The sequence below is a fragment of the Equus quagga genome, chromosome 13, assembly GCF_021613505.1.
Source record: "Equus quagga isolate Etosha38 chromosome 13, UCLA_HA_Equagga_1.0, whole genome shotgun sequence".
Classification (NCBI taxonomy): Eukaryota; Metazoa; Chordata; class Mammalia; order Perissodactyla; family Equidae; genus Equus; species Equus quagga.
In genome coordinates, this window is record NC_060279.1 from 92414002 (window position 1) to 92437483 (window position 23482).

Consider the following 23482-nt stretch of genomic DNA (forward strand, 5'->3'; position numbering starts at 1 on the left):
TCCCCCCAACCTGCGCCGAGCTGGATTATCATTGAGGCCCAGGCTGAGGCCGTCCTGGTCCCTGCAAGGCCCCGGCACAGTGCTGGGCACTCAATCAATATTTGTTCACTCAATCATCTTCACCATGTGCTCATTTATTCATTCGTGAACTCTGACAGACAGTCTCAGCCAGAAACCTATGTGGGCCTCTCTGTGGCTTTGCCATCGCGTGGATGGAAGGGAGAAGATGTTACAGACCAGCTGACAGGCAGGAAGGCTGCACACGGGTGTCGGGGCCTGGGTCCAGGTGTTGATGAACAGTCGGTCTGCCTGTCCTTCCTTCCTGTCCGCAAGGATGACCTGCGCTGAGCCGGCGACCCCGGGTCTTCTCGGGGTGGGATGCGGTGGACGCATTTGTCAGGGTGGGAAGAAGGAAGTTTGCTTTACAGATTCCAAACCATGGAGACAGAAAGACACACATGGAGACGAACACAGATGTGCACGCATACCTTTCACCTTTGCACAGACACACAAATAACTAAGCGAACACACACTCACACCCACAGAGCTGAATGCGCGCTGTTGTGCATACCCATTGCAGGGGTGTGCACACACCAAACCACAGATACCGACAGGCACCCTCCCGTGTCTGTCTGCACAGACACACCACTGCGCACACAGAAGCTGGCAGAGCCAGGCCCCCCGCTGCCACAGGGAGACCCCCAGAGCTGTGGACGCGTGGCATTTCTTAGATATCTACGTTCGTGTTGCACAAACCTCTACAGAACCAGGCACACGGATCCACAGCATCACACACCCAGCTCCCATTCCTGTGTCAGCTGTCTCCCACGCACGCCCACAACTACACACACACAGCTTCACCTGGGAAGGCACGCAGACCCAGCTAAGCCACTCTCCGATGCTGGTTTGTCTCAGGCCCTGGGCCAGGGGTGCTGTGGACCCCCTCACTGTGGGGGCCAGCCTCTCACTCCCCCCCAAACCAGACCCGTGTAGTGTGACGGTGTGTCATTGGCTATCTCCACTCCAGATATTGGGTGGCAGGAGTGCTCGGTGAGGGTGGAGCAAGCCTGGGGGACTTCCTGGTGGAGGCAGGGTCTGGACAACTATTGTCAAATCCTGAAAAGATTTAGATAAGGAGGGATTCCCCGAAAGCACTCTCTCTCTCCTGTTGACGTGCGAGACTAAGGAAGAGGAAGCAGGAGAGACTGTGGGAAGCTAACAAGAAGGGCCGGACCATGGTGGTGAGGATGACTGTTGTGGAGACCTTTCTGGCTGGAATTAGGATGAAAATAATATGAGTAGCACTGATAACATAGCGGACAGTCATCTGAGAAAACTAACCATGTGTCAGGTGCTACACCACACAGGTCCACTGCATTTTCTTCTTTAACTCTCCCAATAACACTATAAGGAGGGTACTAGCTGTGTGACGCTCGGCAAGCAACTTAACTTCTCTGAGCCTCAATTTCCTCCTCTGTAAATGGAGCTAATAACAGTACCTCCCTCCTAGGGTGGTTTTAAGGAGTAAACGAGCTTCTGCGGAGCATGCCTAGAACAATGTGGGGCAGAAAGTCAGTTCCCCTTGAGTGTGAGCTGGTGCAGCCATAATGATTAGTATTACTCCCGCTCAACAGATAAGAAAACTGAGGCCGGAGCCCGTAGGGAACTTGCCCAGCCTGCAAGTTTGTGCGGAGTGAGGCCTGGGCGCAACCCAGCTCCGGAGTCCTGGGGTGGCCGCCGGTAGGGCCTCCCCGGCTGGGGCTCGGAGCGTGTGTGTGCGCGCGCGTGTGGGTGGGTGAGCGCATTGGACGGCGATTCCATTGTTCCCTGACCCCGAGGTTCTCTGCGCAAACACCATCCCACCCTCCCTGGGTCATCCAGCCGCTGGCCGCAATCCACAGGCTCCCGGTCACACCCACGGGGCTTCCTCCTCGCCACCCTGGGGGCCTCCCCACTGGCTCCCCTTCCCACACTCTCCTTCCTGCACCTCGAGGATGCCTGCGGCCGGGTGGTCTCGAACTGTAGCCGCCGGGTCCCTGACTCAGGCCCCCTGCCCCCTCACTGACCCCATTGCGGCCTGCCCGCCCCCGCAGCCAGACGGCCACGCGGGGGTGGCTTGGGGGAGGGAGGTCACAGTGGCCACGTGCCCGCGCCCGCGGTGGCTGAATTCCGCCTGTGATTCAGTGCGCTTGTCTGGGCTGACGGGGTGCCCTGGCCGGCTGATGTCAGCGGCCAGGTATGCGGCCGGGGTTTCTCCGAGGTGACTCAGGCGCCGGAGCTCCCCTCTGCCTCCTGCAGACGCTCCGGGCAGCCGTCCAGGGCAGGCGGCGGGCCAGCGCCTGACGCTCCCTTCCCGGCCCCCTCCACGCCCTCCAAGGCCCTCATCTGTGGGAACAGCGGGCTGGGGGGACAGGCGAGGCGGGTCCCCTCAGGCTAGGGCCCCAGGCCAGCCCTGGCAGCCCACCGGGCCCTCCCCACAGCCCCTCAAGCCCAAGACACAGGTGGTGGTGGCCTGAAATTCATTCATTCATTTATTCCTTCAGTCGGCCATTCAGATCCACTTCACTCAGAGCCTCCTCTGTGTCTGGCGCTGGGGACAGAGCTGGGAACAAGACGGAGAGAAATTGCTTGCAAAGTCCCTGCAAGAGTCTGCATATCCTGCCGTCTTGTTATTGCTGTGGTTATCCCCTCCCCAAATTCCACCAGCAGGACAGAGTCGGGCTGGTTTCTGTTCCTCCAGGCAGCTCTCCAAACAGGTGCAGCCTCTTTTAACCCTCAGCCTCCAAACAGTCCTGGGAGGAAGTCCTTTCTGGAATCTGACCTTCAACCAGCCGGCTTCAACTCCCTCTCCTTCCCTCTTCAGCTTCCAGCATTCCCAGTCCCATTGAGTGATTTGAACTCTTCCCCTCCCCCTCCAGTCTCCACCCTTCCACTGCCGTCCCCAGAACATGCGATTCACAATCGTGATCACCCTCGGGCCGTGTAGACACTGGGTGGTCACCGTGGACTTACACCAGGGTCAATTCTTACAGACACAGCTTCCTTTGGTCCCAGCCTCCCCTGGGGGAGGTCCGTTGTCATGCCCATCTTATAGGAAGGAAACCGAGACTCAGAAGTATTTCGGTACCCACCAGCTCGGGACCACACAGCTAACGCCTGAGTGTGTCACTTGGATTCTGACACATGCAGACAGGGGCCCACAAGGAGGACGTAAAAATGCTGCTGACAGTCCAGACTGGCATTTTGTAAATGCTCGCTTTGTGCCAGATGCCTTCTGAATGCTCTCTCTGAGCTCCTTTACTCACCACAGCAGTCCCATGAGTGGGTGTGGTTATTGTCCCCCTTGGACACATGGGGAAACTGAGGTACAGAGGTCCCAATGCTATTACAAAGAGAACCACCGAGAGCAAGTCCACAAGGATTGACTGAGGCCCTGCTGTGTGTCACACAGTGTGGTGGGTGCTGCGAATTAAAGCTGTACAACCACACGCAGCTCCCGAGACCCCCCTGTCCTCTGACCAACAGCGCTGCAAGGCACACACGGGAGACCACCGCCCAGAAGCACAGAACACTCACACCATTACACAGACATGTGCACTTGACACACACAGGCTTGTGTGCACAAACACATATATAATTAGAAATAGAAAGGCTGTCGAGAGAAGTCTGAGAGAGAATCTGCTCCAGATACAGGTACTTGCATAGTTACGCACAGAGCATCACACACAGAGATCCGGAACCACACACACACAACCAGAAATGCAAGCTAGAGGCAAAACCACACACATGCATAGGTACTGACACACTCATTGTTCACATATGACCACACGCAGAGACTCACAACGACCACACACACACACACACACACACATTTGCAGTCCGCAAAGCTCTAAGTACCCATACATCCAGGTACGCAAATGCAAACTGGGGACGCCACTCACTCAGTCCGCCACTTGCACCCTGACACATAAAGGAAGCCCTCCCCATCACGCTGTCACACAGGAAATTCCAGATGTTCACATTGTCCCCGGCCGTCACTCACCTACAGCCACATCCATTCACACTGTCACACACACAATTCCTTCTGTTTGGAGGTTCCCCCCAGCCCTGGTCACAGGAAGCTCCTGATGGGGGATGTTGGGGGGGGGGTTGGGGATGAGTTATGGAACCTCCCAGCTGTGGACAGCTGCCTGGACACGGGATGGAAGGACCGCGCGCCGCCTGTCTGATGAGTGAGGCTCAAGAAAAACAGGCAAGAGAAGCCAAGGGGAGCGGGGCGCGGGCGGGAGGGGGCTCCGGGGCCGGGGCTCCGAGTGTGCGCGCGCGTGTGTACAGGTTGTTCCCGAGCGTCTGTCTCCACCGGTCGGGACCCCGATGGCAACAGTGCGCCCAGAAACCCGGGAATCGGAGGCCGGAGCGGCAGGCCCGAGACGAGTGCTTGAATCTATTTTGGTTGTTATGGTTTGGGGGTAATATGAGACAGCCGCGGCGCGGGAGACGCCGGACAGACAGACACGCCGGGGAGGAGGGGGCGCAGACGGACAGATACCCGAGCGGAGGCGGTCCCGGGTCAGACAGGAGGAGCAGGCGACAAGCAGACGGCGGCTGTCTAAAGGGAAACCGGCAATTTGGGGACCCGGTTCTCCCCCGCTCCCATCACCGCAGCCCCCCGTCCCCCCCCCCCCGGGCTCCCGGTCGGCCCGTCTGTCCGCCCGGGCCGGTCCTGGTTGCGCCCAGCGCGGCGGCGCGGCGGGCCCGGGGACAAACAGCCTGCGCGTTGCTAGGTGATGGCGTTCCACAGCCGGTCGCGTCACCGCGTCGGCGCGGGCGGGAGGAGGGGGGCGCACGGAGACGGCGGCCGCGTCGTTTGTTGACGTTGCCTGGCAACTGCCGTAGCGCTGCCTGGCAACGCCGGCCGACTGTTCCTTCTCTTAAAGGGGCAGGAACATTTTTACAGGCTCGGGCTCCCGTCGCGCTGCCGCCGGGAGAGGAGACGGTCGCTCCCCAGGCGTCGGGGAGGTTTAGGGGATGGAAGGCTGGGTTAGGCCCTCCAGGAGCAGAGAGAGAAATCTGAGCCGGGAGCTGTTGGTATTTGAGCTAAAGTATTTGAGCTGTTGGTATTAGAATTCAGGGTGATTGCGCGTGTGCATAGGCATCCAAGGGGAATGGGTGGCAGAGATAAACGGCTAGAGAGACCTGGGTTCAAATACCCGCCCTGTGATCTTGGCCTGTGACTTCCTTCCTCTGAGCCTCTTTCCTTCCTGAAATGGGAGGGATAGCATCACCGACCTCCAGAATTGTGACAGTATGAAATCCTGTTAAGTGCTTACTACATAGTAAGCGCTCCGTACATAACGGGCATAAGTGTGTTATTTAATAACTGGGTTCTGCCCCTACCTCACTGGGTTTTGGAATAAATGAGATGGTCTTTGCAAAGTATTTACTGCAGCACAGTGCACCCAATACACAGGGACTGTTGTATTATTACTGTTTTTTTTTTTCTGATTATTTCCTCCACTCTGTAAAGGGGCACATGGTAGCCATTGTCTTTCTTGCTGGTCTTGGGGTGCAAATGCTATGGAATCAGGAAGCTATGGATGGAATGCTTGCCCTGCTGGATCCTGGCTGTGTGACCCAGAGCAAGTACCTTGCCCTCTCTGACCTTCTGCTTCCTCCTCAGTGAAACATGTGATCCCTCACATCTCACCGTCGCTTCCAGGTGACGGTACTGGGTGAGGGGTCCCCTCTCCTTAGGCGTGTCAGGTCAGTGCCCCATGTCTTCAGCATGACTCACGGGGCTATGTTATGTAAAGCTCCTAGATTCTGCACAGAGGGCAGGTTATATAAACGGATTTGATGTGCATCCTACTTATAGGACCTGGGAGGGGACCCGGCTTGGGAAGCCAGCGATTGCCAAACCATGGCACCAGCTGCTTCTAGAAAGTAGAGCCAATAAAACTTGGGCCGTGTGTATACTGTCTTATTTACAAGAAAATATGCCCCTTTTGGAGTCTCTCTATACCCCTAGATGGCTGTCTCAGTCCCTGCCTCTTAATGTCCCTCCATCGCTTTCTCTGCATCCTTTTGACCCCTATCTCTCTGTCTCTGTCACTCTCTGCTTCTGTTCCCCTGAGTCCTTTTCTGGGTCTCTTTGTCCCCCGCCCCGCCCCTCTTTCTCTGAGTCTCTAAACCTTGAGTCTCTATGCATTTCTGGGACTCTCTTTGTGATTCTCTTTTATTTTATTATTTAATTTAACTCCCGAACTTGTTCCCAGAGGGATCCCAAGGAGCATCCGGACAGCACAGAGCCCCCGGCAGCTGACTGTTGCATGACGTCGGGGTGTGCGCTCTGCTCTTCCCTGTGTGCAAAGCTAGGCGGGGTAACTAGTGCAAGCCCACAGGGGTCCCAGTCACCCGGGAAGCTTTGTAAAGGTGGATTTCTCGAGTCTCTCACCCAAAAGCTGTGGGTCGGACTCTCAGAGGAAGAGGTGGCAGGGCTTATAACGTGTGAACTCGTCCCAGAGTGATTCTGAGCAGCCAGCCAGAACTGCTGACCTGGGGCCTCCAGGCACCTGTCCCAGCGCCAGGTTCTGGCGCCACCTGATAGGTGAGGTTTGATGGAGACACATGGCCAGCGACAGGAGTGATTTCTGCCCTGAGTGTGAAGCAGCCAGAGAGACAGACCTGGGGCTGAGGGTGGGGTCAGAGAGAGACAAAGACAGCAAGACAGGGACAGGGAGAGGCCAAGACAGGATAGACACAGGGACAGGGACAGAGAGAGAAAGAGACAGAAATGGTGTGTTTTCTGCACACCGCCTGAAAATGCACCTTCACCAGGAGGGTCACATACCCGTCTGTGTGCGAATGTGTGACTGTGTTGAACAGGTCGCTGCAGGCAGTGCTGGGTGTGCCTGGCCCCGCGCTGGCATCGAGTGTGGGAGGCAGAGATGCTGAGCGGGGAGGCGCTGGGTGGACCCTCTCTACATGTAGCTGCGTGCCTCTAAGCAAGTGTCCCAGGCCAGCACGGGGGACTGCCTGACAACCCAAACACCAGTCAGGCAGCATTCCCCCGTTGGGCCGCCACTTTCTACGCCCACTGGGTGTGGCTGCTGAGGAAATCGATGCAGGAGGCCCAGGGCCCACGTGGATGAGTTTGCATGTAGCTCCAGGCACCGAGGGTGTTGTGTCTGGGTGTGCGGACTTGGGAATAGCCGCCCTAATAAGAGGTGCCATCTTTGGGGCCAGATTGAGCTGTGAGCCCTTGGGCAAGTTGAGTGGCCTCTTTGGGGCTCAGTTTCTGCGTCAGTAAAATGGGCATGACAACAACTTCTCTGGGGATGTCGTGAGCACTGCCTGACACAATGGTGACTGCTGCCATCTGCTGAGGGCTTGCCTCGAATGTGCTTGTCAGCGGATTCTGCAGCTCTCGGTTCAGACACTTCCAGGATCTGATCCCTGCCACCCCTAGGCCCCTCTTCATCTCCTCTGCCTGGACCATTGCCTGGGGCTCCTCCTTGGTCTCCCTGCCTCCCCCGCTTGCCTCCCAAAGTCTATTCCCCACAAACAGCCCGAGGGATGGAGTGAAGATTAGAATCAGTTCGTGTCCTTCTTTCGATCAAAACCCTCCCGTGGCTCCCTGACTCAGTAAACGTCAAAGGCTTCACCTGGCCCATAAGGCCCCGCACCGCCTGCCCTTACTCTCTCTGACCTTGTCTCTGCCCCTCCCCTCCCTTCCTTCTCTCTCCTCCAGCCACTCTGGCCTCCTCCCCGTGCCTCCAACACCTGAGACATGTTCCCACCTTATGGACTCTGCACTTGCCTGCGCCCTCTCACGGGGATGCTCTTAGCACAGATCTCTGCATGGCTTCCCCCTCCCCAACTTCCCCTCTTCCCTCAAACATCACCTTCTGGTGGAGGCCTTCCCTGACCGCCCTACTGCAAACAGCAACCCCAACCTTCCCTCCCTGTCCATTTCCCCAGGGCTCGTTCCTTTCCCACGTGATATACAATTTGCACTTTTTTTTTTTATGGTGAGGAAGATTGGTCCTGAGCTAACATCTGTGCCAATCTTCCTCTGTTTTGTATGTGGCACGCTGCCACAGTGTGGTTTGATAAGTGGTGCGTAGGTCAGCCTGGGATCTGACCTTCGAAGCAGGGCAACCGAAGCAGAGTGTGGGAACTTAACCACTACGCCACCAGGTCCGCCCCACGATTTCCTCATTTATGTTCATACGTCGTTCATCACCCGCTTCCCCACTCCCAAAGTGTAAGCTCCCTGGAGGACAGAGATCTTTGTCTTGTTAACTGTTGTACGCCAGCTCTTACCACAGGGCCTGCCACGTAGTAGGTCCTCACTAAATATCTGTTGAATGAACGAATGAATGAATGATCCGTGCCAGGAATTGTGCTAGGAGCTCTAGGTCAGCGAATTCACTTAATTGTCACAAAGGCCTTGTCTGCTAAGCCGCTACCCATTTTACAGATGCGGAAACTGAGTCAGAGAGAGGCAGTCCCTGGGACAGAGGGCAGAGGCCCTGGCCACCAGAGGTAGATTGTCCTGGTTCAGGGGCGTCCCTGCGGGCCCGGGGCTGTCCGTGTTTAATGTCACTATCTCTGTGTTTATTTCCGGGGCCGTGCTTGCTCGCTCTGTGGCCTGGTCTCTTTATCACTGCGGCCCAGACAGCTCCCCGCGGCTTCAGCCTCCGCGAATTTCTCCGCGCATCTTGCTCCGGGGCCCCGGCTCTCTCCGCGCTGCTGTCCCTCGGTCCCCGGGTCGCTGCGCCCCGCAGGTCTCCGGCGGCCTCCGCGCCGTCTCGGCCCCGGCGGCGCTGCAGGGCTCGCACACCCGGCGGCCCCGGAGCGGGCGGGGCCTGTTGCCCGGAGACCAATGTTTTGCAGCCGCAAACTGGGTCTCTGGGCCACCGCGGGGGGGCGGCCTGGGAACCCGCGCCGGCGTGGGAGCGGGCGGGGAGGCGCGCGGGCCGCCCGGACCTGGGGGCGGGGAGGGGCCGGGGCGGCTGTCCGGGAGGAGCGGGCACCGGGGACGTGATCGGGGGGATGAAGCCGGGATACGGGGTCAGCTTGAGGAAGACGACAGGGGGCTGGGATTAGGGACGGAGGAGACATCAGAGGTCAGTTAGAGGGAGGGGGTGGGGTTTGGGGAAGACTGAGGTCATGGGGGAAGCTGGGCAGCCAGGGGAGGAGATGGGGCGGCGGTGGGAAGGTGGGGAGCGGGAAGAGGGGCCCTGGGATGGGTGAGTGAAGGCAGGCGGGGGACACTGGAAGTTTAGGGGACTCGGGAATGACGAGTGACGGGAGAGAGCGCAGGGAGTCTGGGGAGGCGGGGTGTAGTGGACGGATCTTTGCAGGGTCGAGGAAGAAGCGGAACGGCAGGGGGTACAGGAAGTGAGGGGAGAGAGTTAGGGGGAGAGGAGGACCCCTGAGGAGAAGGAGGACTCTGAATCGGGCCGGAAACAAGGGTGAATCAGAGGAGGGGGCGCCCTGGCCACTTCCAGGCTCCCGGAGGGAGGGGCACTCCCTGCCCATTGTCCCCGGCCTGGCCAGGACGTCCGGCGACATCCCTGGAGACACGACGTCGGGTTATGTAATGCTGCCGGGCCCAGGGGAGGGGCTGGACCAGGACTCCCGGGTTCCTAGGGACGCCCCATCCCAAGGGAGGGACGAGGGTCGGGATCCCCGAGAAGCTCGTGACGTTACAAGGGGGCGGAGCCCACCAGAGGCGCGAACTCGTTTTCTTGCTCACCCCCCATCCCACTGCAGAAGCGAGGACTGGGATCTGAGACCCAGGATGGGGAGGCGACCCTAGCGTCGCCTTTGGCTGACGCGACCTGATGGCCACGCTGTTAGTCAAGAGGGTAAACTGAGTCTCGGGGAGTGCTGACCTCTTTCATTTGATTCATTCACTCAACAAAGATGTACTGAGCCCCTCCTGTGTGCCAGTTACTGTCCTGGGTGATGGGGACACAACAGTGGATAAAACAGAGGTCCCTGATCCCAGCAGCCCCTGGGCCGGCCCCTGATTCTGAGCCCAGACTGCTTCCACCCCAGCCACAGCTCCCTGAAGGCAGACCTCCTTCACTAGGCACAGCCTCGGAAGATGGAGCCTCACACCCAACCTCTGGGAGACCCTTCCGTAGTGGCGGGGCCAGAAATCATTGCTCAGCTCCGGAGTCCCTGGTCTCTGCATGATTGCATCCCTGTCGCCCCCCACCCCCCAGGCCCGTCCCCTCCTCCTTACCCCCTCCCCCCCCCCCCCCCAGGGCATGACTAGAGAGGCTGGTCGTAACAGGCACTTGGCGAATCACTCAGACGTCATAACAGCCGGCTGTGCTGTCACCGAGTCCCTGAGATGTCATCAAGCAGCCTCATCGCCTATGAACACGTCCGGGGCCCTGTGGGCTGAGGAGGGGACCCTGCCCCTGCTGCCAGTGGTACCTCAGCCCCCCTCCCAAAGGGAGTGATGTATTTCCATCCAAATCCTTCATCAGAAGGCTCTGGAAGGCACCTTCCTGGCTACCCTCCTCCTCCTCCTCCAGGCAGCCTTCCTTGAACTCTCCACTGCCCCCTCCAGTTCCCTGGGCTCTGGCCTTTTGCACCTTCCCTCTGTGATCTGACCCTCTCCCGTGCTGTCAATTGGGAAAAGCCTTCAAAGTCAGGCCCTCAAAAGGACCCATCCCTGCGCCTCTTCAAGCCTGTTTTCACTTCTCTAAAATGGGCACAGCAGTGGTGCCTGGCCCCTACGCTGGATGGAGCGACGTGAGCCAGGTCACGTCTGTGATGGGCTTAGCACAAGCCGGGACACTGTGACAGCCTAATGAATCCTACTGGCCAGAGTACACAAGAAATAGTTAACAGTGAGAAGTGGGATCAGAGGGACAAGAGAAATTTACTTTTTCAAGGTATACTCTTTTGTATTTCTCAATACATTTTTCCAAAATAAAAAACCTTTTTATTATTATTTAAAAGTTACCATCTCTGGACTGACTTTGAACCTTATCTGGGCATCCTCTACCCACACCTGCTCCTTCCTCCTCCTGGGCCTCATCTCGGGGATGACCCCACCATCCACGTGCCGCCTGGCGGGCCCTGAGCTTCATCCCGGCTGTCTCCTTCCCCTCACAGCCTCTGAGCCACCAACTCTGGTCTTTCCTGCTTCCTGACAGTCTCTCAGATCTGCCCTCTTCCCCTCCTGATACTCCTCCCTAGGTCCAGGCTCTTCCTCTCCCTCCTCCCCTCTTCAAGGCCCCCAGAAAGGTCTTACTAAAGCATAACCCTGCCCCTGTCCCTCCCCTGCTCGGAACCTGCCATGGCTCCCCAGGGCCCTTGGGGGACTAGTCCAGGTTCCTCTCCACAGCCCATGGGGCCCAGTTTGGTCTGGTCCGTACTGACTTTTCCAGCCTCCCGTGATCCAACGACATGATTCTTCTTGCCTTGAAGGACCCTCCAGCTCAATCTCTTTGCCCGGAGGCTGAGCCCCCAGCCATCCAAACATGACAACTGGACACCTGGCTGAAGCTTATGTCCTCTAGGGACGGGGGCCTCACCACCACTTGAGGTCGCCTTCCACCCACAGCCCAGCAGTTCTGCCTGCATGTTCACGGAACCACCATGGGTCCCTGAGGCCACAGAGGACAGGGCAGTTCCTCTGGCCTGTGACATTTCAGAGACTAAAAGATGCACCGTGTTGCCTTTGAACCTTGAAAAAATGTGGCGTGCGATCCTCGAGACTGCTCCTTAGGCGGTGAAAGATCACAGGATGTCAGAATGGGAAGGTGCCTTCGAAAACCCGAGTGCAAAGCGGGGACCCAGGCCCAGGGAGAGGAGGGTTCTGGCTGTTCCCACTGCCTGGAGCTGTTCTGTCCAATCACTGACTTGCAAGGGAGGCAAGAATCATAGTGGAATTCGGATTGGTGAACAAAACAGTAGGAGCCAGGCTGAGCCTGAATCTGGGGACACAGAGACCCCAAACTTGGGGCCAGAAGACCCGTGTCTGTCCGCAGCCTGAGCCCCAACCCTGGGCCCAAGAGAAGGAAAGTGACCCAGACCCAGACCTAAGCCCACCCTGTCCGCTGTAGGAACAAACCAAGAAGTCAGAGCCTCACCCCCACCCCCCACCCCACGCGCTCTGCGTGTGACTTCCTGTGACCTCCCCATCCCCCCGCCCCAGAGGCCGGGCTGAAGACTGGGATGGGGGCAGGGCACAGAGGCAGATTCGGAAAGGCAGGAGGTCGGTGCTGCCGGTGGGGGGGACACGGACAGGGCTCTGGGATGGGGAGGATGACGGATGGGGATGGACACCAGTTGGGGACCAGTGTGTGTGCGGGGGGCCCGGGCTGGGAAGGAAGATTAGGGCAGGGTGGGGGAGGAATGGTCAGGGATGAGGATGGAAGCGAGGCTGAGGATGCGGGGGAGGGGCCAGGGGATGCGGAACGCGGCGGGCTGGCGGGGGGACAACGCGAGGCTGGGGGCGCAGTGGGCCTGGCTGGGGGCGGGGTGGGGGCTGCGCCGCGGGGCCCGGCGGCGCCCGGCACCACCCCCCCCCCCCCCCCCCGCTGCCTCCCCTTCCGCTCCCCGGAAGCGCTGAGTCGTCCTGCCTTATCTGGGGGCCGCTATTTCGGGCTCCGCTCCGAGCGCGGTGACTATTTTTAGCCGCGCTCGGGTAAAAATGGACGCGGCGCCGCGCGGGTTCGCGAGGCCGCGCGCGTCCCCTCGCGAGAACTGCGGCCGCGCGCGCTCCCCTCGCGAGAACTGCGGCCGCGCGCGCCCCCACCTCCCCCTCGCGAGAACTGCAGCCGCGAGCGCGCGCGCGCGCCTGAGTCAGCCCCGCCCGCTCCCCCGCGCGGCGAGGAGCGCGGCCGCCGGCTCGCGACGCTCCGCATCCGCTCGAGCATCTCCGGCTCCCGGGCGCCTGGAAGCCGGCGGGGCGCAGAATGTTCCAGGAACGTCGGGACGCGTCCACCGATGGCGGACTTTTGGGCGGAGGCGCCGCGCCCCCTGGCGGCCCCCGCGGGGATTGCAGGCGGGAGCTGGACCAGGAGTCCATCGCTCCGCACGCCCGTTTTCTCCAGGAGGAAACTGAGGCCGGGAGCGGAACTGGGTGGGGGCCTTGCAGCGTGGATTGCAAGGTACGCTCGTTCGGCTTCCGCTTGGACACTTCCCTGAATGGAGAACTCACTACCTAGCGGAAAACTAGGCACGATTTGTTGTTATTCGTAATATTTCTCTAGTCGTTCTACAGATGTTTACCAAGGGTCTGCTGTGTGCCAGGCACTGTGTTAGGTGATGGGGACACAGCAGTGGACAGACAGACAGATCCCTGCCCTCCTGGGACTGACGTTCTCATGGGGGAGACAGACAGTCAATGATGAGATGATTTCCGTGTGTGATAAGCGCTGTAAGGAAAGGAAACCGGGATGATAAATTATCACAAAGGGGAGACTTTGGTAAAAGTAGGCAGGGAAGGCCTTTGTCGGAGGAGGTGACACTTAACTGCAACCCGAGTGATGAGAAAGGGCATCTCAAACGACTTTCTGGTTTAATTCAATCCCTCGTCCCATTTCATAGATCTGGAGAGGAAGCAGCGGGGGCCTGAGCTGGCAGAGCGTAGATTGCAAGAGCTTTCACAGCGGGATGCTTCAGCTTCGAGTTGGTTCCTGTGCTTGGGAGCTCGTTACCTCCCGGCATGTAGATACCATTCATCATCAGCAGTAGTAATATCGATTACTATTTAAAAAATAATCGCTGCTATTTATCCAGCACGTGCTCTTTGCCCAGCGGTCTGCTAAATGCCTTACCTGCATTATTTCACTGAATCTTCACCCTGGACCTAAGAAGTGAAGTATTGTTCCCTCCCCCATGAACAGATGTGGAGACCTGTGTCCCCACCTTCCTTTCCTCCCAGCCACCTGGGCGTCTGTGGCTTCCAAGGCCTTCTGCTTGTCTTTTGGGAAATCTCTCCTCTTTAAATTTCAGTTCACCTGGTTGTCTTGGGGCTCACCCCATCCTCCTTTTCCAGGGAGGGGCACATGATCCAGGCCCAAGCAACCAGAGCATTCCAGTTCTTCTGTCCTCTGATGACAGTGATTGGTTCAGAGGTGGGCGTGTGACCCAGTGGGGCTAGTGAGTGAGAGAACCATTGGGCGGGAGACCTTTTTTCCCTCTAGAGTTGTTAAGAGGGTGGGATGTGAGCCAAGAGCTGCCGGGGCCATCTTTGCTGCCTCAGGGGAAGCCTTCCTGAGGAAAAAATAGAGAAATATAGAACCCAGAGATGGGACAGTGGCATCATATCATCATTTGAGCTCCTGGATCAAGCTGTGACTGAAGCTGTTTTTACCCCTTGACCTTTTTTAAACAAGATCCAGTACATTTCCCTAAGCCAGTTAAAGCAGAGAGACTCCTGATTAATTCACTGTCTCTCTCCAAGCCTCCCTGGGAACTGGTCCTGACGCTTTCCACTGCCCTTAGTCCTTGGGAATGGATCCCCACACCCCCTAAAGCCCCCATTCGTCATACACTGCCCCTGTAGAGGCCTGGACTGCTTGTGTGCATCCGGTCTCCCTCACTGGGCAGGCAGTCCTCTGGGGGCTCTGGGTCTGCTCATCTCCGTGTCCCCAGGCACAGACCGGGATGGGAACCTGGGCGCCGAGGCTGCCCTCCCTGGCAGGGCCACATTCCACAGTCATCACCGGCTGATGGTGAGGTTACCTTACTGCACTGTTCTCCTCCCACTGTCACGCTTTCAGCCCTGTCTGAGCTCTGACTGCCACCCAGTCTCAGCCCCACCATCTCTTCTGCACTCAAGACCCAAGTGTCTGGCCGCTCTGGGAAGCCTCCCCCTGGACGTCCCCCAGGATTTCACCCTGACCTCAACAGCTTCCTTCCTGTGCCTCTTCCTCCCGGATCCCCAGCTCAGGCACCGTCCCATCACTGACTCTTGTCTCCTGAACCAGAGGCCTGGGCCTCCTCCTGGATGCCTTCTTCCCCTCCCCTCCCCTCCCATAGCCCATCCCTCTTCTCATTCTATCTTTTAAAGATTTCGTATGTTCTCCCTCCTCCCTCTCCCTGCTTGATGCCTTGAGACCCTCCTGGTCTCCTGCCCCAGCCTCACCTCCTCCCATCCAGAAGGATCTTGCTAAACCACAAATGTGCCCCTGTCGGGTCTTGCCCCTGCTCAGAGCCTGCAATGGCTCCCTCGGGCTCCAGTCCCCTGACTACGTGGCCCTCGGTGGCCTCACGCTGCTGCCTTCTTCAACCCCATCTCTCGCCCCTGCCCTTTTCCCAGCACACCTTCCCTCAGCCCTTGAATAATCCCCAGACTGCTTGCCTTTTTGCACACGCATTGTGGTCCAGCCTCCCGACCATGAACATTCAGTTTCCTCTGCCGGAATCCCTTTCCCACGCTTCTCCACCCGGCGGATGTTTCTCCATCCTTCCGGGTCTAACTCCACCGTCCCCTCCGTTGAGTTCCCCCTACACCCTTGGGGGACAGGAACAAACACTCCCAGTTTCTGGATGAAGAAACTGAGGCTCAGCGAGGACAAGCGACTCATGGAAGGAATCAGAGCCAGGGAGCGGGCAGAGTTAGGATTTGGACTGAGGACCTCACCGCAGCCTGGCTCATCTGGTTGTGTTGAGTATTATCTCAGCTTTGTCAGTTTTTATTTTATAACATTCTCAACAGAGGCACATGTGTATATAATTTATGAATAAAAAATAAACTCCATATGCAGAGTGGCTACAGAGTCTTGTGTGGCACTGTGGTCTCTCTCAATTAAATAGCTTCTTCAGGGCCCGGCCCTGTGTCCAAATGGTTAAGTTCGTGTGCTCTGTTTGGGCAGCCTAGGCTTTGCTGGTTCAGATCCTGGGCAGGGACCTATGCACTGCTCATCAAGCCATGCTGTGGTGGCCTCCCACATAGAACTAGAATGACCTACAACTAGAATATGCAACTATGTACTGGGGCTTTGGGGAGGAAAAAAACAAAAGAGGAAGATTGGCAACAGATGTTAGCTAAGGGCCAATCTTCCTCACCCAAAAAAAAAAGGCTTCTTCATCTGAGTATGGTGGAGGCAGGGATTTCAGAGCATCCTTTAGAGGCCACATGTTTGGCATGAGCATCAATCACTCTGCTTGAACATATTTCTGACATGGAATGTTCCAGAACACCACAAAAAATCCTGAGGCTCACTGGCCCCAGAACATATGGCACCCCAGCACCTGATGTCCCCCAACTTGGAGAGACAGCAAATTCCCTAGACTGGTGCTCTCCACAGAAACTGATGTGAGCCACATGTGTACGCTTAAATGCTCTAGCAGCCACGCTAAAAAAAGTAAAAAGAAAGGGGTGAAAGTAATTTTGTTCATGTGTTTTATTTAACCAGATATATGCAAAATATTGTCTCAACGTGTACTCAATATTGGCAATTATTAACGAGATATCTTACGTTCTTTTTATCACACTACGTCTCGTCTTCGACATCCAGTGTGAATGTTACCCTCAGGGCACATCTCATTTTGGACCAGCCACATTTTAAGCTCTCAAGATCCACACGCGGACAAGTGGCTGCCACATCCGACCGTGCAGAAATGGATGATGGCGCCATCGGAGATCTGGAGGGTGGCTTCCTCAAAGTCCAGATTTAACAGGTGACAGTGTGCCTCCAGGAGACAGCGTGGCTACGGTCAAGACCCTGGAGTCTGCAGCCAGACTCCGGGGTTCAGATACTAGTTCTGGAACTTGCAAGTTGCAGCTCCAACTTGAAAGGGGGAACCACCCACAAGGCCTCAGAGGGATGTTGTGAAGATTAAACGAAGGAATAAGCATGGAACACTGAGAACAGGGCCTGGCACCTATTAAGGGCAGTATGAGGGTTGACTTTTATTACTGATTGGAGATTCAGGAAAGAGAAAATCTCTCGGGTCCACATGAAAAGTTGAAGAATGAACACTCCTTGCAAAACTTCCCATCCTCAAAGTGGAGGATGCCCAGGCCGTGGGGGCGCACACAACTTGTCACACACGTGTGGGATGCACGGGCCACTCCGGGTCCCCCAGGGCGAGCGTGCCCGCCGTCCCTGCTGGAACGGGCCTGCGCCATCCCAAAGCTTTGGCCGCCTCCCGGTGTCAACGCTGCCGCCTGTTCTCCGGTCCTCACTTTTCTGTTCTGATCTGTGCAGTGACTTGAATGGCGTGCGCCCCCCCCCCCCCCCCCCCCCCCCCCCCCCCCCCGCCCCGTCCCAGATGGGTCCACCTGAGACCTGTGCATGGGAGCTTCTTTGAAAAAAGGGTCTTTGCGGATTCTATTCAGGTGAGGATCTCAGATGAGCTCCTCCTGGATTATCGGGACAGGCCCTGAACCTGACAGCAAGCATCCTTAGATGAGAAAGGCAGAGGGTGACAAGACACAGATCAGAAGAGACGCCACGTGAAGATGGAGGCAGAGACAGCGCGAGGCAGCCACAAGCTAAGGGCGCCTGAGGCCGCCAGAGGCTGGAGGAGAAGAGCAGGATCCTCCCCAGAACCTTTGGAGGGAGGGTGGCTCCGCTGACACTTTGATTTAGGACTTCCGGCCTCCAGAGAATAAATTTCTTTTGTTTTAAGCTACCAAGTTGGTAGTAATTTGTTACAGCAGCACAGGAAATGAATACAATCTGTTTGGGGGCCTGCCTCCTCCACCCTGAAGGCAGAGTTTCTATGGCTTTCAGATACCATCTCCTCCAGCCCTCCCTCACAGGAGGAAACTGAGGCTGGGAAAGAGGGCAGGGCCGGAACTAGACCTCAGGCCCCCAGCTCAAGGGGTCTCTGTGGAAACTTGCAGAGTATTTTGCCTCTTGTAAACATACAGAATTTTCTTTTTTTTTTTTTTTTGAGGAAGATTAGCCCTGAGCTAACTACTGCCAATCCTCCTCTTTTTGCTGAGGAAGACTGGCCCTGAGCTAAGATCTGTGCCCATCTTCCTCTACTTTATATGTGGGACGCCTACCACAGCATGGCGTGCCAAGCAGTGCCATGTCTGCACCCAGGATCCGAACCAGTGAACCCCAGGCCACCAGGAAGAGGAATGTGCAAACTTAACTGCTACACCACCGGACCGGCCCCAGTGGTGGAGAACATAAGCTTCAGTTGGAGTCCTGGTTTGGTTGCTTCTTTGCTGTGTGGCCTTAGGCAAGAGACGAACCTCTCTGTACTTTAGTTTTTCCCTCTCTAAAATGAAAAGAACAGGATAAGTCATCTCAGAAGGTTGCCATGTGGAGTTTTTTGTTATTTTTAAATGAATCAATAAATATTTCTTAAATTTCCAATACAGTGAATATTGATAGATATAATCCACATCAACAAAAACTCTTTGGGGTCCTTAATAATTTTTAAGAGCATAAGGGGGCCTGTGGCCAAAGAGTTTAAGAATCTCTGAACTAGGGGCCAGCCCGGTGGCGCAGCAGTTAAGTGCGCACGTTCCGCTTCAGCGGCCCGGGGTTTGCTGGTTCAGATCCTGGTGTGGACATGGCACCGCTTGGCAAGCCATGCTGTGGTAGGCGTCCCACATATAAAGTAGAGGAAGATGGGCGCAGATGTTAGCTCAGGGCCAGTCTTCCTCAGGAAAAAAAAAGAGGAAGATTGGCAGCAGAAGCTCAGGGCTAATCTTCCTCCAAAAAAAAAAAAAAAAAGAATCTCTGAACTAATAATCATATAAACCTAAGTGTCAGGAAGGACAAGAATGTGGGGATATCATTGATCAACTTTACCATGTGACATAATCCTGGAAGTGTCTGCAAATACTATAAGACAAGAAAAATAAATGAGAGGTAAAGATCAGAAGGCAGGAGATAAAACTGTCATTTGGATCTTTTTTTTTTTTCTGAAGATTGGCACCTGAGCTAACAACCGTTGCCAATCTTCTTCTTTTGTTTTTTGAGGAAGATCAGCTCTGAGCTAACATCTGCTGCCAATCCTCCTCTTTTTGCTGAGGAAGACTGGCCCCGAGCTAACATCCATGCCCATCTTCCTCCACTCTGTACGTGGGATGCCTACCACAGCATGGCTTGCCAAGCGGTGCCATGTTCCTACCAGGATCTGAACCAGTGAACCCCAGGCTGCCGAGAAGTGGAATGTGCAAACTTAACCCTTGCACCACCGGGCCGGTCCCCTTTTTTTTTTTTACTCTTCTCCCCAAAGGCCCCCAGTATGTAGTTGTAGATTCTAGTTGTGGGTCCTTCTAGTTGTGGCATGTGGGATACCGCCTCAGCGTGGCCTGACGAGCAGTGCCATGTCTGCCCCCAGGATCCAAACTGGGGAAACCCTGGGCCGCCGAAGCGGAGCACGCAAACTTAACCACTCAGCCATAGGACCAGCACTGGATCATTTTCAAGGCAAAACTAAGAGAATCCACAGACTGTTTTAATATGAGAATTTGGCCAGATTGCCTGTTAGAAGGTCAGCCACCAATATTTAATAGCATTAGTCAGCTAGAAATTATAATAGAAATAAGGAGTTAATAAACTTGAAAAATACCGTCTACACATGCACTGATGGTTCTCAGATTTCAGTCTTGAGCCCGGCGCTCCCTCTGTCTCCTGGACGTTCCCACTGGGCTGTCTCAAAGCTTTCTCCCAGCCTCAGAATTCTCAGCCTTCTTCTCATTCTGCTCTTCTGGTTCATGTTACTGCCAGTCCCGCAGACCCAAGCTGCCTTCTTGACTCCCCAGCACCCCAGTCCAGGCTGATCTGATCTTCCCAGGACAGCTGCAGTCTCTTCCTTGCTGGGCCTCCTGCTTCCATCCTTGCTCCACTTGGAATGAAATCCATGATACTTACCACGGCCTTCAAGGCCTTACACGATCTCATCTCTTGATTGTCCAGCCTCATTTCTTGCCACTCCTTTCCTCGCTTCCTCTGCTCCAGCTACAAGGGCCTGCTTTGTGTTCCTGAAACTCACCAAGGAATTTCCCACCACAGGGACTTTGCACAAGCTGCTCCTGCTGCCTTGAAAGCTCTCCCTCCCTTCACCTAGCAGACTCCATCATCCTTTAAGTCTCTTTTTAACTGCTCCTTTGACAGACAAACCTCCGCTGCCCTCCCATAAATGATATCCCCACATTCTTGTCCTTCCTGACACTTAGGTTTATATGATTATTAGTTCAGAGATTCTTTTTTTTTTTTTTTTGGAGGAAGATTAGCCCTGAGCTTCTGCTGCCAATCTTCCTCTTTTTTTTTCCTGAGGAAGACTGGCCCTGAGCTAACATCTGCGCCCATCTTCCTCTACTTTATATGTAGGACGCCTACCACAGCATGGCTTGCCAAGCAGTGCCATGTCCACACCAGGATCTGAACCAGCAAACCCCGGGCCGCTGAAGCGGAACGTGCGCACTTAACTGCTGCGCCACCGGGTTGGCCCCTAGTTCAGAGATTCTTAAACTCTTTGGCCACAGGCCCCCTTATGCTCTTAAAAATTATTAAGGACCCCAAAGAGTTTTTGTTGATGTGGATTATATCTATCAATATTCACTGTATTGGAAATTTAAGAAATATTTATTTGATTCATTTAAAAATAACAAAAAACAATTTCATGTTAACATAAATCATATCATCTTAATTAAAAATTACCATATTTTGGGGGCTGGCCTGTTGGCGTAGTGGTTAAGTTCGTGAACTCTGCTTCAGTGGCCCAGGGTTCGCAGGTTCAGATCCCTAGTGTGGACCTACACACGGCTCATCAAGCCATGCTGTGGCGGCGTCCCACATAAAATACAGGAAGACTGGCACAGATGTAACGCTCAGGGCCAATTTTCCTCACCAAAAAACAAAAACCAAAACCATATTTTCCAAAACAAAAAAAAAAGTTTGGTGATGGGGCCAGCCTGGTGGTGCAGTGGTTAAGTGCACACATTCCACTTCAGTGGCTGGGGATTCGAGGTTCGGATCCTGGGTGGGGACATGGCACCACTCATCAAGTCATGCTGTGGTAGGCATCCCACATATAAAGTAGAGGAAGGTGGGCATGGATGTTAGCTCAGGGCCAGTCTTCCTCAGCAAAAAGAGGAAGATTGGCAGCAGATGTTAGCTCAGGGCTAATCTTCCTCAAAAAAAAAAGCGTTTGGTGAGAAGAGGGGCACTGTTGTAAATTTTTGCAAATCACTTTGTCTGGCTCAACAGAAGACAGCTGGGTCCTCTCACCTGCGTATGTGCTGTGTCTCTTGTGTTGCGCAGGCTGCACTGTCTGCTCGTGAAGAGAGAGTGAAAAAGGTGAGTAAGTGGCTTCATAGTATTAGGATGGTCATTTTGACCTCGGGGACCCCTGGAAAGAGTCCTGGGGAGCCTCTGTGACTGCACTTTGAGAATCCCTCCTTAGCTTTGGGGTCTGTAGGGCCTAGAGACCGTATCTTGAGAACGGAACACCTTGGGGGCTAGGCGACCTGGTTCAGGGGACAGCTGTGACCCCAAGCAAGGTGAGCTCAGATACCCTCCGAGCCTCGGTTTCTTCGTCTCTCACGGGGGTGGGGGACTGATGAAGATAATAAACGCCTCTCCCTCCCGGGGCTGTAGCAGGACCCACAGGAGAGAACTCTCTGAATCACGCCTGGCATGTGGCATACGACAAACATTTGCTGTGATAATTTGGAAAATGTCATTTTATTTAATCACCAACACTTTTTATTCATGCAATTAATTTCTCCAGTGGCCTGTCTTGTGTTGGGCAGTGCTGGGGACATGGCGATAACTAAGAAGGGCCTGGCCCTGCCCTCCTGGGGCTCCCCATTCAGTGGGTCACAAAGATTTTACTAGTGAGGGATTGCTCTTAGCACCAGGTCCCTGAGGAGCAGGAGTTGTTAAGACCGAGGAGGCAGGGAAGGGCTGTGGAGGGGGTGGGAACAGCATGCAAGGAGCCATAGCAAGTGGAGAAGGGGATGTGTTCTGGCCTGGCGACTGCCCAGGTTACTGTGTCCTTTCCTCTGCCCCCAAGAAGTCTCAGTCCTGTTGCTGGTGAGAAACAGGTCTTAGGTCTGGATCATCTCCCTTCCTTCCCAACCCCTTTTCTTGTATAAAGTTAGTTCCTGGATTCTGGGCTCTTTGGGGGAAGTCCCACCTCTGGTCTAACCTCAGTCCCGCGTGCTGCAGATCCTCCCTTTTGCTGCACATCCATCCACAGTGACCTCTGGACACTCGGGATGTCCCAGCAGAAGAGTTGCCCTGGAGGGCGTGGGGTGCGGGCCAGGCGCTTCCACTGCCCCTCATCCGGGGGCCGCCGCTCGGGGCCGGGTGAGTCAGCCCCCGGCGGCTCCCGCGTCATCCCGGCCGCTCGGCTCCGCGCTATTTCGGGCTCCGGGCGCTATAAATAGAGGCTCGCCGAGCGGAGCCGCCCCCCTCCGCTCGGGCCCCCCTGAGTCCCCGGCCCAGCCGCGATCGCCGGGCCGCGCGTCACCGCGGCTAAGTTTAGAGGCGGGTGGGGACGCCAGTCCGGTCACTGCGCCTCTCGGCCGCGCCCCCGCTTCCAGAGCCTTCGGCCCGGCGGCTCTGCGCCCCCCAGTCCGGGGCCCCTGGCCGGAATTAGGGGCGGGGGTCCCCAGAGTCTCCATCCCCACCCGCCCGCTTCCGAGGCGCGGAGGACACTGGAAGCGGGTCCGGGGAGGGCTGGGGAGGGAGACGGCCGGACTCAGGAGCCCCCCGGGGACCGGGGCTGCGGCTGCGTCTGGAAGGAGCACGCGGAACCGGAGCGCGGCAGCCGGCAGATTCGAACTCGCGACGCCGGGAGCCCGCAAGACTCGCATCCGGGACCCGAAGGGGCGATCTGGGAATCGGGATCCGAAAGTGCGATCTGGGAATGGGGTGCAGAAATCAAACTTGGGAATATGTAGAACCGAGTCCCCCTACCCCCCTTAACTAATGTCGCCGGGCTCGGAGTTACATTAGCCGCACCGGGCGGGGAAAGTGAAGGGGCCGCCCCCCGCCGTCTCGGGGGTCGTGTCCCTGGTGGGCTCTGGCCAAGCAGCTCCCGGGCACCGACACCTCAATCCGCTTGTGGGGCGCCGTCGCCCCCTGGCGCAAGAGGCATGAGTTGCAGGCTCGTTTGGCAGTGGCAGTGCCCAACCGGAGAAACTGAGGCCCGCCTAGGCTGGCCCTCCTTCTAGAAACGCGCTCTGCCCTTGGATGCAGAAACGCGTTCCTACGGTCCTTCCCGACGTCGCTGGGGCCTCAGTTCCCTCACCTGTCAAATGAGCAGATGATGCCTCCGGGGAGGGTCCTTGCGAGGCCCCCATCAATTTAGGTTATAATCTAGTGGATGGCAATGTTTCTTACTATTCAGAGAGCCGTCCATCCTGTGGCCGTGAGGCCCCCTCCCGCGGCCCCTGCTTCACAGCACTGCGTTTCATCCTCTTCACAGCACGTGCAGCTTTCGGAGACTCTCTTCTTTGTGAGTTTCCTTCTTGCGGTCTGCGTCCCCCGCGAGAACGTCAGCCCCACAGGGCGGC

General features: G+C 56.3%; 1 long non-coding RNA gene across 1 annotated transcript; it reads left to right on the forward strand.

Annotated features, from left to right (window-relative positions):
- Nucleotides 1-9015: 9015 nt before the first annotated feature.
- On the forward strand, nt 9016-10898 carry LOC124249289 (uncharacterized). The gene is made up of 3 exons (XR_006891348.1): nt 9016-9131; nt 9781-9875; nt 10281-10898. It is a non-coding gene; the product is annotated as an uncharacterized LOC124249289 (long non-coding RNA).
- Nucleotides 10899-23482: the final 12584 nt, after the last annotated feature.